This window comes from Thermobia domestica, chromosome 13 (genome assembly GCF_964235325.1).
Source record: "Thermobia domestica chromosome 13, izTheDome1.hap1.1, whole genome shotgun sequence".
NCBI classification, from domain to species: Eukaryota; Metazoa; Arthropoda; class Insecta; order Zygentoma; family Lepismatidae; genus Thermobia; species Thermobia domestica.
In genome coordinates, this window is record NC_137466.1 from 50,311,662 (window position 1) to 50,326,691 (window position 15,030).

General features: G+C 38.6%; 1 protein-coding gene across 3 annotated transcripts in view; it reads right to left on the reverse strand.

The window, feature by feature from the left end:
• LOC145668135 (glutamate-gated chloride channel-like) overlaps positions 1-15,030 on the reverse strand; it is a 94,833-nt gene that overhangs the window by 69,118 nt on the left and 10,685 nt on the right. Inside the window, exon 1 of one of the 3 annotated variants that reach the window (XM_081735702.1) lies at positions 7,891-8,037. The exons of the other annotated variants lie outside the window; for them this stretch is intronic. The gene's annotated coding sequence lies outside the window, so the exon portion shown is untranslated. Of the gene's footprint in view, positions 1-7,890; positions 8,038-15,030 lie in introns of those variants that run through there. 3 annotated transcript variants of the gene reach the window in all.

Here is a 15,030-nt window from a genome sequence, read left to right on the forward strand (position 1 = left end):
TAATTATAGGCTGAGCTATTGATGTTTGTTGTAAAAATAAATGTATTTTACGTCAAAAAACTTAAACTCCAAAAATTGGCTAACTTTGCCCCCTCCCTTCTCCCCCCATATAAGCAAGAAGTACAAATAGGCCCTACACGATATTACCATGTAGTGGCCTACTTGATTGCTTCACGTAACAATTTTTATGAATCTATCCCCCAAGAGGGGGAACGGCCCCCCAAAAAAACTGTTGAAAAAAACACACAAAAAAACACGATATTTACCCTCCTCCCATATACATAAAATGCACACCAGCAAAGCTGCATCTTACAGGAATAAATTGGTACTAAAACCATCTTCCAGCCTTAATTTGAGGTTTAAGACTGAGCCATTGAGGTTTAAAGCCCTGACATAGCAGTTGCGTCAATGGGCGTTTAAAGATTAAGAATGCAGACGACCAGTAGAACGTAACACAAAGAAAGTAAACTATTACATATTATATGTACATATTCCGTGAACGAAGATCGGGAAAATCCCGATTTCTTTATCCGGAATTGAACATTTGGGCGGATCGAGATTAGGGAAGTTCCCGAAATTTGATCTGGCGGTTGAATATAGATGGCTAGCAATACGTAAGAGTGTAAAAATGTAATATATATGCGTACTTAGATTATTGTTTTAAACAAAATAAACATTTTAAACATGTTTTTTTTCAACCCTGATATATATATATATTCTTTTTAACTTTGTTGTCCCTCGCGAAAAAAAAATTCTGGCTACGTGCTTGCTACTTCAATATTTTCCAGTAAATAGTATAGGAAAAGATAAGATTCCATAAAACCAACACTACATTCGCATTCAGCATTCGCATTTCCTGTAATTTGATAGCAGCATAATTTTGTGATTGTTTTCGAATTTCTAAGCCATCTTTTTTTTTCAAGATAGCATCCAAAAAATATATTTCACATTACTATATTTATGCATGTTTTAATATGCTAATGGAAAGAGTATTAGTTTCAATTTAAAACAGAGTTTCCTCGTGGCTAAGCGGTTAGCGTACGCACCCTTGGCGTGGGAGACCCGGGTTCGATTCCCGGCGGGAGTTCATGTGGTTCAGATTCCACTTTAATCAGTAGGTCCTCGTCTCATATAGCCTCACTGCTGAAAGGGACGCTAAACTAAAATCAACTCAACTCAATTTAAAGCAAAAGGCCCCCCGCCCCGGGCTAGATCCGTCACGACATTAAAGTAATTTCAGAGGTATAAGATATTTCAATTTTATTAACATTGTAGTTATTTTTTTACGATCATTAATAGCAAACAACATATAACATAATCACATATAGCAAGTTGTGCAAAAGAATATCAGTCATAATTTCAGATTTCTGTCGAGAGAGACTTCATTACACAAGGGGTTGAAATGCAGGTAGAGTACGTTTGTTTTATCTTGGCACGCTTCCCGCCTAAAGGATGGATCTGTCTGCAACGCGTTCTTGCCAAGCCGCAGTTAAGTTACGAGTTACAATATGCTAGGAAACAGCAAAACGCCACACCACTCGCAAGTCGCTGTAACACACTTGTTTGCGTGTGACAACTAAGCAATTCATATATCCGCCAACTAGCAATGACCTCATTTGATGGGCTGGCTGTCAACTAATGTCACCAACATGACAAAGCCAATAAGACATTTATTGGATTAAAACGTTCAAGTAAGTGCTAACAGAAAGTACATTAAAAGCCAACCAAGTGCACTGGCGGGAAACTTGCTAAGATAAAACAAACGTACTCTAACTCATCGGAGATCCAGGGGTATTTTCGAAGCTTCGGGAAAAGAATTTACACCCAGGTCACTGCCTGAAATCGCCAGTGATACAAAATATGTAATCAGTTTCAGTAACTGTCTAATTTGAACGAACTTCCATTTAAATCATTTCTCCCTTTTAAATGAAAAATATAAGGAGAGCATTTTAAGAAATGAGGTGAAATGTATACCGCATTTTTCATGTTCCATGGATATGGACTGTAGGATAAAGGAGACGGATAATTAATGGAAGAGAATGATGATAAAATAAATTGGTGGAAGGACTTCGAGAAAATTCATGGACAGGATGTGGTCCACAACAAACTTACATGATCTGAGATCTAACCAGTAGTTCCTCACACCAGAAATGAGCGTTCTACCACTGAGCCACTGTACCACTCCTAATTCAATTTTGAAGTTCGGTTAGCAAGTTCATATATAGTAGATCGACAGACAGGAGTGGACCAAGGGCCGAGCAACCTGGCAACTACCCACAGCGCCACAGTCAGGGGACGCCAAAACGAGCCTCAAAAAGTAATTTTATAAAGTGTTTCCCATTGACTTTTTTGGTTTATGTTCTTGTAAAGTAGCGTCAATAACATCTTTTTCCATCCCACCATGTAAGAAGAGAGTTTCATAGTACTAAGGGGAGCTGTAGCGACAAATAGAGACATGCCGTGTAGAAGAAAGAGTGGAAGGGGAGATGGTATTGTTTATAGAGGGCCATATTCTTTGTGAACTTATCCCAGGCAATGAATGTTAGTGGATTTCATATATTGTATGTTACTCTTATTGAATGACTCCTGATGTTATTAATATAACAGAATATTTTACAATATAGCAGTAATTATGTCACCATTAGTAGTATTCATTGGATGTTGTTTTGTTTATATATATCGGTACATAAATAATAATAATAATAATAAACACAATATAATTGATACCATATGTATATTTTTAAGTAATTACGCCTACTAAATATACCTATATGATGTATTTAAGATTAATTTTCCTTTTTGAAAAAAATGTTTAATATATTAAAATCACTGTAATAAATAAAGCCCGGAATTAATGGCAGAATGCCATAAGTGCCATTATTGCAATTTTCATATTTTCAGGAAAAGTGCAATTTCACAATTTAGAAGCAATTTCTTGCCATTGTCATAGGTTTTTTCTTCCACTACTCTTTCTTTACTCATGAATGACAGCATACTACAGATCTGAGTCGCTCTTATCTGGCCAAGCGGTGTCTGATAATAACTGGTCTATTCTATTTCCGTTGGAATATGACAAGTGAGGGGCGGGATGCTAGTGCGTATTCAGTTCTTGGAATTTTGAAACAGTGTTCGGTTCTTGGAATGACAAACGAAGATGCTTACTTTCAAGAAGTAGCCAGGTGGGCAGTTATTGTGAATCTTAGGCGTGCGTGATACAGAACTGGTATTTATGTGCGTTTCAGTATTTCAAGATGCCGAAAGATGGTCTTTCTAGGCAACATAAGTTGGAAAAATTTGTGAGTGAGTTCGGGCGTACTGTGTTTTCAACAGACGGTAAGTTATGTGAAACTGTGGTTTCCACTGAAAAGCGTTATTTTGTAACACGTTCTTTAAGCACTGCAAAACACAACTCTGCAAGGACAGGAGAAGAAGGCACACAAACATTTTTGATTGTATCAGAAGTTCTGGAAAAAGTAAATGGCACGGCAATTGCACGGGTTTTTACAAAATCGCTGAGTATTCTGTGGACAGAATGTGTAAAATACGATAAGGTCCTTTTTGTCACAGACGGAGCTGCATACATGAAAAGTGCAGCAAAAGCCCTTAAGGTTCTATTCCCACGTATGCTGCATGTCACCTGTCTGGCCCACGTGCTTCATAGAATTGCAGAGGAAGTTCGTTCTCATTTTCCTGACGTTGACCTTTTTGTGTCAAATGTGAAAAAGATATTTCTGAAAACTCCCTTACGAACAAGTGCGTTTCGCGAATTAGCCCTGAACTTCCGCTTCCACCACAGCATGTCTTAACAATATGGGCTACATGGATTACAGCTGTTCTATATTATGCTAACAACTTTGAATCCATCAAAAGAATCATTGATACTTTAGATGAGGATGATGCGTTTTCAATTAAGGTTACTCAAAGTTTGCTTAAGAAGAATTCCTTGAAAAAGGACTTAGTCTTCATTGCAACACATTTTGCAAAGTTGCCAGATGCTATTGCCAAGCTTAAAAAAAAAAAAGCAGAATCTCGCTACTTCTCTGAAAATCTTCAATGATTCAACGATCTGAGTGTTGTACCTGGTCACAAGGGCGAGTACATTCGGCGTAAGTGTGATCGTGTTGTAAGTGTTAATTCAGATTTGGGAAAATTGAAGGACATCGCTAGTGTTATGGAAGGTGATGCTGATACAACTGTTGACAGTGACATGGATCCTTCCCAAGTTACATGTTTCAAGTATGTTCCAGTGATATCTGTAGATGCGGAAAGATAATTTTCACATCTAAACAGGCCTGTAACCAGCCCAAAAATGTAGGGGGGAGGCTGAAGTTAGGAGGGCTCGGCCCCCTAAACCCCCCCTTTGATACGGGCCTGCATCTAAAGCGAATTCTTTCTGACAGGAGACAAAGTATTTCCTTTGAAAATGTTAAAAAGATGTTAATAATTTCAGAGAACAAAAATATGAAAAACCTTTCCATAAGTGAAAATAAACTGCTAGTGTAGTGTAAAATGACTCCACTTTAGTATTTCTTGTGCTTTGAATGTTTGTGCTAGTGTAACCAGGTGCAAATAAAATGTGATAGTGTTTTTAAATTATTGTTTCATTGTTACTACTGAAGAATGGCGAATGAATTGTTAGATATCGTCCCTTCACGGGTTGCGCAAGTTTCCAGAAATTTTAAGTGGTAAGTACAAAGTGCAAAATGAAACATTTTATTCGATTAGTAAACGAATTATAACTTATTATAGCTTTTACATATTGTAGTATCCATTTTACCCCAAAGTTCGTGATTGCTCGTTTATTTTATTTTGCCATTTTACCTGCCATTTTTGGATGTTTATTTTGCAATTTTGCCAGCCATTTTCGGGCTTTTATTTCGCCATTAATTCCGGGCTTTAGTAATAAAATGTAAAATATAGACTAGGACTAGGGAGGTGCCAAAAAAATCACTCTGCCCAAGTGAAAAATTTGCCTTAGTCCGTCCCTGTGGATAGATATAACTCTCTTATTAAACAAATCACACAAGATAGCCAAAAGCAATTTTTTTACTGGATACTACAAGTGCCAAGTAGAGACCTACATAGCATAGGGCCTACTAATAGAAGGTGGTGTGCCGAAATTAGATAGGGCTGCGAATATCTTGGAAACGAATTATCCAAGATTAGATGGTTCTCGAAAAGTATTGGAAAGAACTTAATCAGCAGTGGATCGACAATTGTTGATAATGGTATGTAATCGTTTCAAATCAAAATTATCATCACCAGAAGCGTAACTACTATGGTGCGAAACCCCGCAATGCGAAAGGGGGCGACAGGCTGGTAGCCAGCCCCAAAATGTAGCGGGGGGGGCGGTACAAGTTAGGGGGACACAATCCAACTATATTATAATATCATCACCATATTATAATTCATTTGCAAGCCCATCGTGAAAATTTTAGGGGGGGCAATAAAAAAATAGGGGAGACCGGCCCCCTAGACCCACGTGGATACGGGCCTGGGGGGCGATACTTCCAAGGGAGCCCTTCACTTTAGCTTCCTAATAGGTCGAATCAACATGCTTTTCAGTTTTGTATTAGTTGGCAATGTTCTGCCACTCTCTCCTTTTCTCGGCTATATCTGAAGGAAGAAGCAATTAAACTGTGTAAAAAGTGGAATGTTCAGACACAATTTAGATGCAAACGCTTCAAAAAGGTCAAACGCTATTTTGATGAGTTGTGTGAAGATAGTCGTCTCAGTGACAGTGAATCACACTTTAGAATTACTGTAGCATCTTTATTAAACTATTTTGCATACTAAATTCAGTTACATTGTCGTTTTACATCTATGTGTGATACAGTATCCAAATTTTTCCTTTTTGTTTCCTGCCTATATAATTCATCTCACTGATGATGGAATTCTAAGAAGGGCATAGATACTTCAAACAACTTACAGTTGAGATATTGGTTCTTTGTTTCCGATGGAAGTAATTTGCTTTGAGAAACAGTTGAAATCTGAAATAAGGGTTCAGAATTCTGCGTTTGACCTAACAAGGCTCTTAATTGTGTAATATAAGTCTAGCTTTTCAGAAGTTATTACCGCGTATTTATTATTTTTGACGCTCCCTGTCTTTGTCAGTTTTGCGGAAAGATCGTTCCCAAAATTGAAATTATTATTATTATTATTATTATTATTATTATTATTATTATTATTATTAATAATAATAATAATAATAATAATAATAATAATAATAATAATAATAATAATAATAATAATAATAATAATAATAAACTATGTAAGAAGCACAATGGGCCAAAATAGATTAAGTAATCTAGCACTGCACTCAATAAATGTGGACGAAGCTGAAAAAATGGATGTACGGGAGTTAGTAAAGGATTTTGCTGACAGGAAAACAAGAAGGAAACCATTCAATTAATTCCTGCTACTTTTCATGAAGACTGACGTCACTGGCCAGTGGTGTATGTGCATGTACGTGTGTGTAATAGCCATACTTGCATATCTGGATTCTTGTTTAATACAAAATAGGCCTATGTTGTATTCAGTTTTGCCCCAAAATGTTCAGCCCCACCATTCAAAATTTCTGAATACGCGCCTGTCACTGACAGCAAAGAGGTAACTCCATCTTCCTTCTGTTATACATATAATTTATTCTGAAGCTTACTGAATAAATTATAATTTATTACTATTACTATTATTATTTATTATTATAATTTATTATTTATTATAATTTATTATTTATTACTATTATTATTAATAAATTATAATTTATTAATTAATATTTATTATAATTATGTGTGTAACAAAGTGGTTTCCATTTATGAATATTTATGCGCAGGAGCGTCATTTCAGATTTTGCTTGGGGGGCAAGACCCTCTGATATATGTAAAATTTCGCGTTTTTCACTGATTTTCTACTATTTTATTGATAACATCTGTATAAATTTCAAACGCACGGGGGCAATTGCCCCTCCCTGCCCCCCTAAATGACGCCCCTGTTTATGCGTAGTAGTTGCATGCATTTAACTCATTACTCACAGATACATGCAAGCATGGTATTATTATCTATCATGCATTTATTATCTATCATTGCACAAAAAAATGTTAAGGCGAGGGCCCTTGGTATTCTTTTGCGGGGGACATAAAACGTAGTTACACCACTGACCCCCAACTACACTCATATAAACCCGTTCTCATTCTTGATATCTGAGCATTTAAGATTAAGAAATAAACGCTTATACCTTGGTGTGAGAGATCATGGGCCTTATTCAGAATCGTTTTGACGTAGCGTGATACTTAAAAGGCGACTACTAAAGGAAATATAATATAGTATGTTAGTCCAACTCTTTAATATGGCACTAATCACGCGTCAGAACGACTCTGCATAAGGCTCCATATGTTTAACCCTGCAGCTGTAAGAATTTCTAGAAACAAAGATACTTAAACTAAAATTTCCCGTTCCTGGATATAACTGGGTAAAATTTACTGTTATGAGTGAATATTATAGATGGATATGCGAACTCGAAACATCTTAGGGGGCGCGGTGGCTCAGTGGTAGAGCGTTCACCTTCGGTGCTTGGGGTCTTTGGTTCGATCCCAACTCGCGCCGTGTGAACTTTGTGGTGGACAAACACCGTGCTCGTGGGTTTTCTCGGGGTTCTCCCGTTTCCTCCCACTTTTCTTCATTCCACCATTTCATTCATTTCTCATCATCACCGCCTCCTTTAGCCTAACCGGCATAACCGTGGGTTGTAAAACTCAAAGATTTCATTTCGAAACATTTTAACAACCGGTTCTAACGAACCGATGCGAACCGGCTGAATAGTACCATTGTAGGCCTATATACAATAATTCATGGATGACATACAGTTGGTTAGTACAGATGTCTTGTACTTACTTTCCAGGCAAGACGAACACTCCGTAACTGGTAGAGGCGAAGAAACAACGTGTTGATTGGTTACGAGCTGTACAAATGCTCGTGCTGGCTTCTAGCTGACGAGGGACACAACTGATCACATGGCAGTGTTTTAAAGCCCAAGAAGAACATAATAATAACAATAAGTTAAAAACGAGAGAGAAATGAAAAGAAAATCCACTCGTTCCCATCCTATTTAAGGACAGCGATGAGGTCATTGTGTATTTATTTTTTGTCCAAATTTTCCTCCAAGAGAAACTAAGCGAGCGTTTATAGGATGCTAGCGGTTCCAAGAAAATGGGTACTACGTAGTTTGTTTTTGAACGATCCATCATATTGCCAGTTGTAATTCATAAGCTTAACAGAACACGCATATGGTACGCCAAACTAAATAAACTTTAAGGTTAAGCAGCAAAAAGTTGTTTACAAGGTTTAGAACGCTCAAAAAATGTTGAAGTACACTAGAACAAAAAAGATCCTGTTACTAAAGCAAGGTCAATGTCGAGAAAGAAATTTAAAAATAAAGCAAGAATAATATCTAAAAATGAATGAATCATCCCACATTATGCCGGCTAGGCTAAAGGAGACGGCAATGGTAAGAAATAAAAAAAGTGACAGGAAACTGAAGAACCCCGGGAAAACCCACGCACGGTGTTTGTCCACCACAAAGCTCACTTGGCGCGAGCTGGGATCGAACCAATGACCCCATGTACGGAAGTGAACGCTCTACCACTGAGCCATCGCCGCCGACGAATAATATCTAATATTCCGTTACTTCATATTACATTATGTATAAGCTTGCAGCAGTGGTGCAGGTTTTCCAAGTATGCAATAATTTATCTTGATATACAGGGGTAGACAAAAAATCTAAAAACACTTCATACAGGACACGTAAGTTTGGCCCTCCACTGCACAACACGTGTTGCGGTTGCCGATCTTTTTTTTTTCAATGTGTCATGTGGACCTTCTTCCGTCAGCAGTAACCAGTTCACCTGTGAGTGTCGTGGTGTGGTAAAATGGGTGACCTGACAGACTTCCAAAGAGGCATGATCGTTGGTGCCCGTCTGGTTGGAGCTTCAGTGGCAACAGTGGCGAACATTGTGGGGATATCGAAAGGCACTGTGTCCAATGTCACGAGGGCATACATAATTCATGGGCAAACTACGTCTGCAAAGCAAAACAGTGGTCGAAAGACAATCCTGTCAGATAGGGACCGGAGGGCATTAAAACGGATTGTAGCAGCTAAAAAGAAGATCACTGCAATGAAAATTACGTCTGAACTCAATTCCGGCCTACAGAACTCGGTTTCATCGAAAACAGTGCGACGGGAACTTCATAAAATGAAAAATCATGGCAGGGCCGCTATCGCCAAACCCCTGTCACAGCAGTAAATGTGAAGAGGCGTATCCAGTGGTGCAAGGACCACAAGGCGTGGACTCATGAGCAGAAGAAACACGTAATGTGGTCCGATTAATCGACCTTCACTTTGTTTGCAACAACCGATCGTGTTTACGTATGGAGAAGACCGTCGCAGGCCTATGATACAGACTGTCTGCTTCCAACTGTAACATGGGGTGGTTAGTGATATCGTGGTTTTCTGCAGGTCCTATCATAGCCGTGCATGAAATGATGAATGCTAAGGCGTATGAGGCCATTTTGGGGGACCAGATTCTACCCATGGCCCAAATATTGTTCCCTGATGGTGATGGCATCTACCAAGATGATTTGGCACCCTGTCACGCTGCAAAAACGGTGAAATCATGGTTTGAGGAGCATGACCAGAAGCTATCACACCTCCCCTAGGTCCCACAACAACCAGATCTGAACATTATTGAGCCATTGAGTTAGAAAGGCGTGTCCGGTCTCATTACCCTCCACAAGCATCCCTTAGGGAACTGGAGCATGTTTTAGAGGACCAATGGTACAAAATTCCACACATCACGATTCAGGAGCTGTATACATCCATTCCACGTCGAATCCAAGCTGTTTTGGACGCAAAAGGAGGCGCCACACCATACTATTTATGATTTTCACACTTTTGCAAACGTTTTAGATTTTTTTGCCCACCCCTGTATATTAATTTAAGCGTTAATGCTACATACGATAATGCCCTTGCGATAATAGGTGAATATTCGATAATTTTAGAACTCACACTCTTTGCCGTTTTTGAATGTGCAAATAAATTGTAGAAATGCATTAAATAATTATAAAACACAGACATTGATTTTTTTATATAGTCATTACCACTAAAATAAATCAATAATGATTTGAAAATTGACAAATGACAATCCTGTATCTATTCTTTAAATTCAGTTACGTATACGAGGGGGTGGAAATATTGTTGTGGTTCAGAGTAATGTTAATAAGGATCTTTCAAAAAATAATGATGACAGTGACGCCAATTTGGAGTTCGAAACTGAAGATTACTAGATAACAAGGGCGCCGATCCTGGGGGTCCGAGGGTGCTCGGGCCCCTATTGTATTTATGAATATACAATATTTGGCATAATTTGAGTGCAATTTGTATTAAAACCTTCATATATATATACCTTCTGCATCTGAATGGGATCCCCCAAATTTACAGATAAATCGGCGCCCTTGCTAGATAAGTTTATTACTAAACAAAATTGCTATTAATATTATTATAGATGTTTCTACAATTATCGCTGTATAACGAATATACGATAATTTTAAAGATGAAAATCGATAATTTTGTTATCTGAGGTTGGCAATTTTGCAGTGTCCTGATTTGGCATTTGGACTATTAGCTGGGTCGAAATATATGTAAATTTTAATCAATGTATATCGGAGAGTCTTGCCTCCCCCGCAAACAAAACCTGAAATGACGCTACTGCCTAGCAGGCCAAATTAAATGTGTAACTAATAACCCCGTGTGCAAATTGCCGCCAACTATAATCGGTCCGCTATCGCCTTTTGACGGATAGCCGCCGAAGTGAAGGAAAAATAACTGCTGGCATCGTTTCGCTTTTAGTTCCAAGCGGAAAGCCACCGAAGCGGAAGCGAAGTGGCTGCCGTCGTCGTAAAATTAGATGATAGTTGTCGTTTTTCCGCCAGGCGGTCTTATAGAGATTTTTCTACGAATGAACGCTGAATGATCGTGAGAACTCCGCTGAAAACTGTTCTTCCATCTGTTCTCGTCTGTTTTTTATAGGCTAGGATATAAGAACAGCAGGTGGCAACATTGCTACTCATGTAGCTGTTAGACAATTCATAGGCTTACAAAACTATTTTCGTGATCGATTACAGCAGAACATGTCACGTTATTCGTTACTTGGCAAAATGTCAAATATACTGCATAAAGCTTTGCTCATTGCAAACAATAAAATCCAATTAAAATTCTCACTGACAATTATTAGTTACTTCTGGTATGCTTGGAAGGCTATGTCTTTGGTAAGGTGGAACTTGTCCACTGCCGAGAGCAACCCATCCATCCTCTAATACAAATCCTGATGTGGTAATTGCCTCATCTAGTATACTACCATATCTTGATGTCAGTGTCCTCGATTCCATTGGTAGCGATCACGATACTGTAAAGCTCGACATAGTTTTTTTTCCCTAACCGTTCAAAACCACCCCAGGAAGCTCTCCGTTCTCGGCCAAATTTTATATAGTACCGGCAGGATATACGCGACACACTAGCAGATATTCAACTTCCATTCCTAGTTTCGACATGACTTTAGAACGCATTACGCAAAGCATTCAAACCAGCAGTGCAAATCACATTCCTGTAACCTCAGGTAATCTTTACCGGCCTAAACTACCACCGCAATATCTCTCTCTAATTGCGGTGGTAGTTTAGTCCGGTCTCTAGCTCGGACAGCATACAAGAATTACCTTCACAGCCGTAATGACGCCACACTGCGACTTCATCGTCAGTACTTTCCAGGCCGGTAGCCAGCCCCAAAACGTAGGGGGTCCGGTAGATGTTAGGGGTAGCTCGATTCAACCATATTATAGTTCAACACCATATTATAGTTCATTTGCAAGCCTATCGTGAAAATTTTAGGGAGGGCAGTAAAAATTTAGGGGGCGGCCCCCTAGACCCCCTGGATACGGGTCTGGTACCTTGCATGGTTCATATTTATATCCGAGCATACAAAAGCGCAATTGGATAAAGACAGTTAATACTTTAGCAGAGGAGAGTCATCCACCTAAGTATTGGAAACATTTCAACTGACTAATTGGGCAAACCAACACTCCTCACTACCCTCTACTCGACAAGAATTCTGCATTTATCACGGACTCTAAGAAAGCTGATGCCTTGCCCATGTTCTTCAGACCACCTTCACACCAGAACCTTCTTTCCGAGGTGGGTCGACTCTTTACAGGCGCATAGCTAGATATACAAACCCACCTTGGAATTAACATGGACCATACACTGGACAATCAGCATCCTTTAACGGCACCAATAACGCCACTGGATATATCACGAAAAAGATAAATCACAAGGAAAACACGGCACCAGGGTTTGATGGCATTACCTACCGCCATATTAAAGAAGGTCTTGCTATTTTACTTCATATTTTGGCGACGCTGTACAATTTTGTTCTCAGAACCAGCTACTATCCACCTGATTGGAAAGTATACTTATGTTTTTGAAATCCCATAAAGATAAAATAGATCCAGCTTCTTATCGGCCCATTCAGCTCACTTCCACACTTGGGAACATCTTTGAGCGCATCATAGTCCGGAGACTCCATAGCCATCTGTTAGTTCATGATCTGTTGTCTAAACAAGCAAGTTTCCGACCTGAGCATAGCCTCCTCGATAACTTGTTGCGTCTTAGCACCATTATCACAAAACACTATAATAGAACTGCACCCTCATGCCCACTTCAACTTGATCTTGAAAAGGCATTTGATCGCGTTTTTCATAATGGTCTCATATATAAATCACACTTCTTCGATCTTCCGGCCGCATGTATACGTATGGTGTACCACTTCGTTACGAATCGCATTGCATATACCTAGGTATATCCATCAATAATAGTTTATATTTTCCAATTTTTCCTTGTACTGGTGTCCCGCAAGGTTCAACATTATCCCGATCATTATATACAGTATGTCAGTGACCTGCCCGTAATGCCTGTCAGTAACGTAACTCAAAACTGTCGCCCCCTCCCACGCAAGATTATTTCTGGGCCCCCCTTCCCATGGTCATTAACTTCCTACTATATTATGTTACTGTAGAAGACAGTTGTAAAATAAATCATAATTATTAACATATTGACCATGAAATATAATAAAAATACAATTAAAATTAATACTCAACGAAAAAGGCAAACGAACTACTGAATGTCGAAGTTCATTTGAAGCGGTCTAATCTTCTAGCATTTTTTGTTGCAAATTTTTCTATTATTTCAGTTACATCTATTGCTCTTGCTCTCTCACATTCAACACTTAAAATACTGAGACCGGTCAACCGTTCTTGAGACATGGAACTGCGTAAATAGTTCTTTATCAATTTTAATTTTGTAAAAGATCGCTCCGCTGTAATTACAGTCACTGGTAAGGTCAGAAATAACAAAAAAGCTGTGCATACGTCTGGAATACTAGAAGCCAAAGTATAGTTATCTATTAATAGGAGATATGCTAGTTCCCTAACTGTTATCTTCAACTTTATCTCATTGTGTAAACCAATTTAAAACTTTGAATTTGATATGGAAAATCCTCTGTCAGATCCTTTTCATACGTAGAAAACAAGCGGAATTGCTTTCGCATGTAATTCTTCATCTTGTTCCGTAACCCATCCCAGAGGTTCCGGATTCGATTCCCGACGATGTACACAAGGAAGATTTTATTTATTTATTTTTTTTTCCTTACAATTATTGTTGTAGTCTCAAGGCTCGAAGAGCACGCTGTAATTTCTCCTTTTTTTTTCCTTTCTGTTAATAATAAATGATGGCACAAGGCAAATGTCCTTTCCTACCCAAGCTTCCGCAAAGCTAGTTAATATTTCACTTCTGGATTCCTTTATTCTCTTCCTGTCTGTCCTAACTTCCCTATAGGTCTGCATTCTTAAAGAATGCTGAAGTATCGATCTAATGTTCCTGTTTGGTTGTCTACAAGGAAGTCAGAACTTGCTGAGCTACGTATCTTCCGTATTTATGATTTAATGCTGCATTTGGTTTTCTTGCTTAAACATCTAAATTTCTACCGGGTTTGGTGCCCGCTTGCATGGTCAATCCCCGGACACGTTTTGCAAAAGATCAAGCTGACGTTGGGCTTCATGACGTATGTGGGAGGTGCCAGTTTGGACACCATCGTCCCATGTTCGGATTAGGAGGAGGAGAGAGGCGGAGTTTCAACCAAACCCCGGAAACGAATGATGAACAAAATCAGGAGGATGAGGAACGATCGGGGTCTTTTGACGAGGAGTGCATGAAGGTGACATCGCACGCTTAAGGATCCTTTCAACGATGGAACTACATCAAGCTCAAAAGGTAAATCATCGCAGAAACAATCAGGAACGAACACACCAAAAGTCTCTCTAAATTTGTCAAAGTCAAATCTCGTCTTAACCCTTTCCTTAACGTTTGCCGTGCCAATTATCTAAAACCAATTCAAATTGCATTTTATTTCTAGTATTAGTAAATTCAAGCTACATCTCAGAGTTATGAAGGAAATAGTAATTCATAAGTATTTCAACTTAAGATTAGAGCCTGTCTATCATAAGAAATTCAGCTAAATAAGGACAACATTACCCTTCCTTCTATCCGAAGATTGGTAATGTTTCATGGTGGAAAGATGCTGTTGTTTGATCTCTGTTGTGCCTCCCGTTTAAATTAAGTTGGCTTGAAATTTTAAGTTATTACGAGAAATTGTGTCTTTATATCATGTTGCTTTTATTGTAGTCCATATTATTTGGTGTATTGTTCTGAATTGTTTTTGCATGCCTCTGTTTATTTATTGTTTTCTTTTTAATTATTTATGTTGCGACATTTTGCTCAGAATTGTGAATTATATGATGATTTGTGTGATAATTTAGATTTGACCGAATATTTTGAACCCATAGCGTCTTCATCCCCTGGTAAGATTCATTTTACTCGTCAGTGTTTGGATCGTGTTAAGCGTAACTTACAATTCAGTCAGTCTCTCTCCG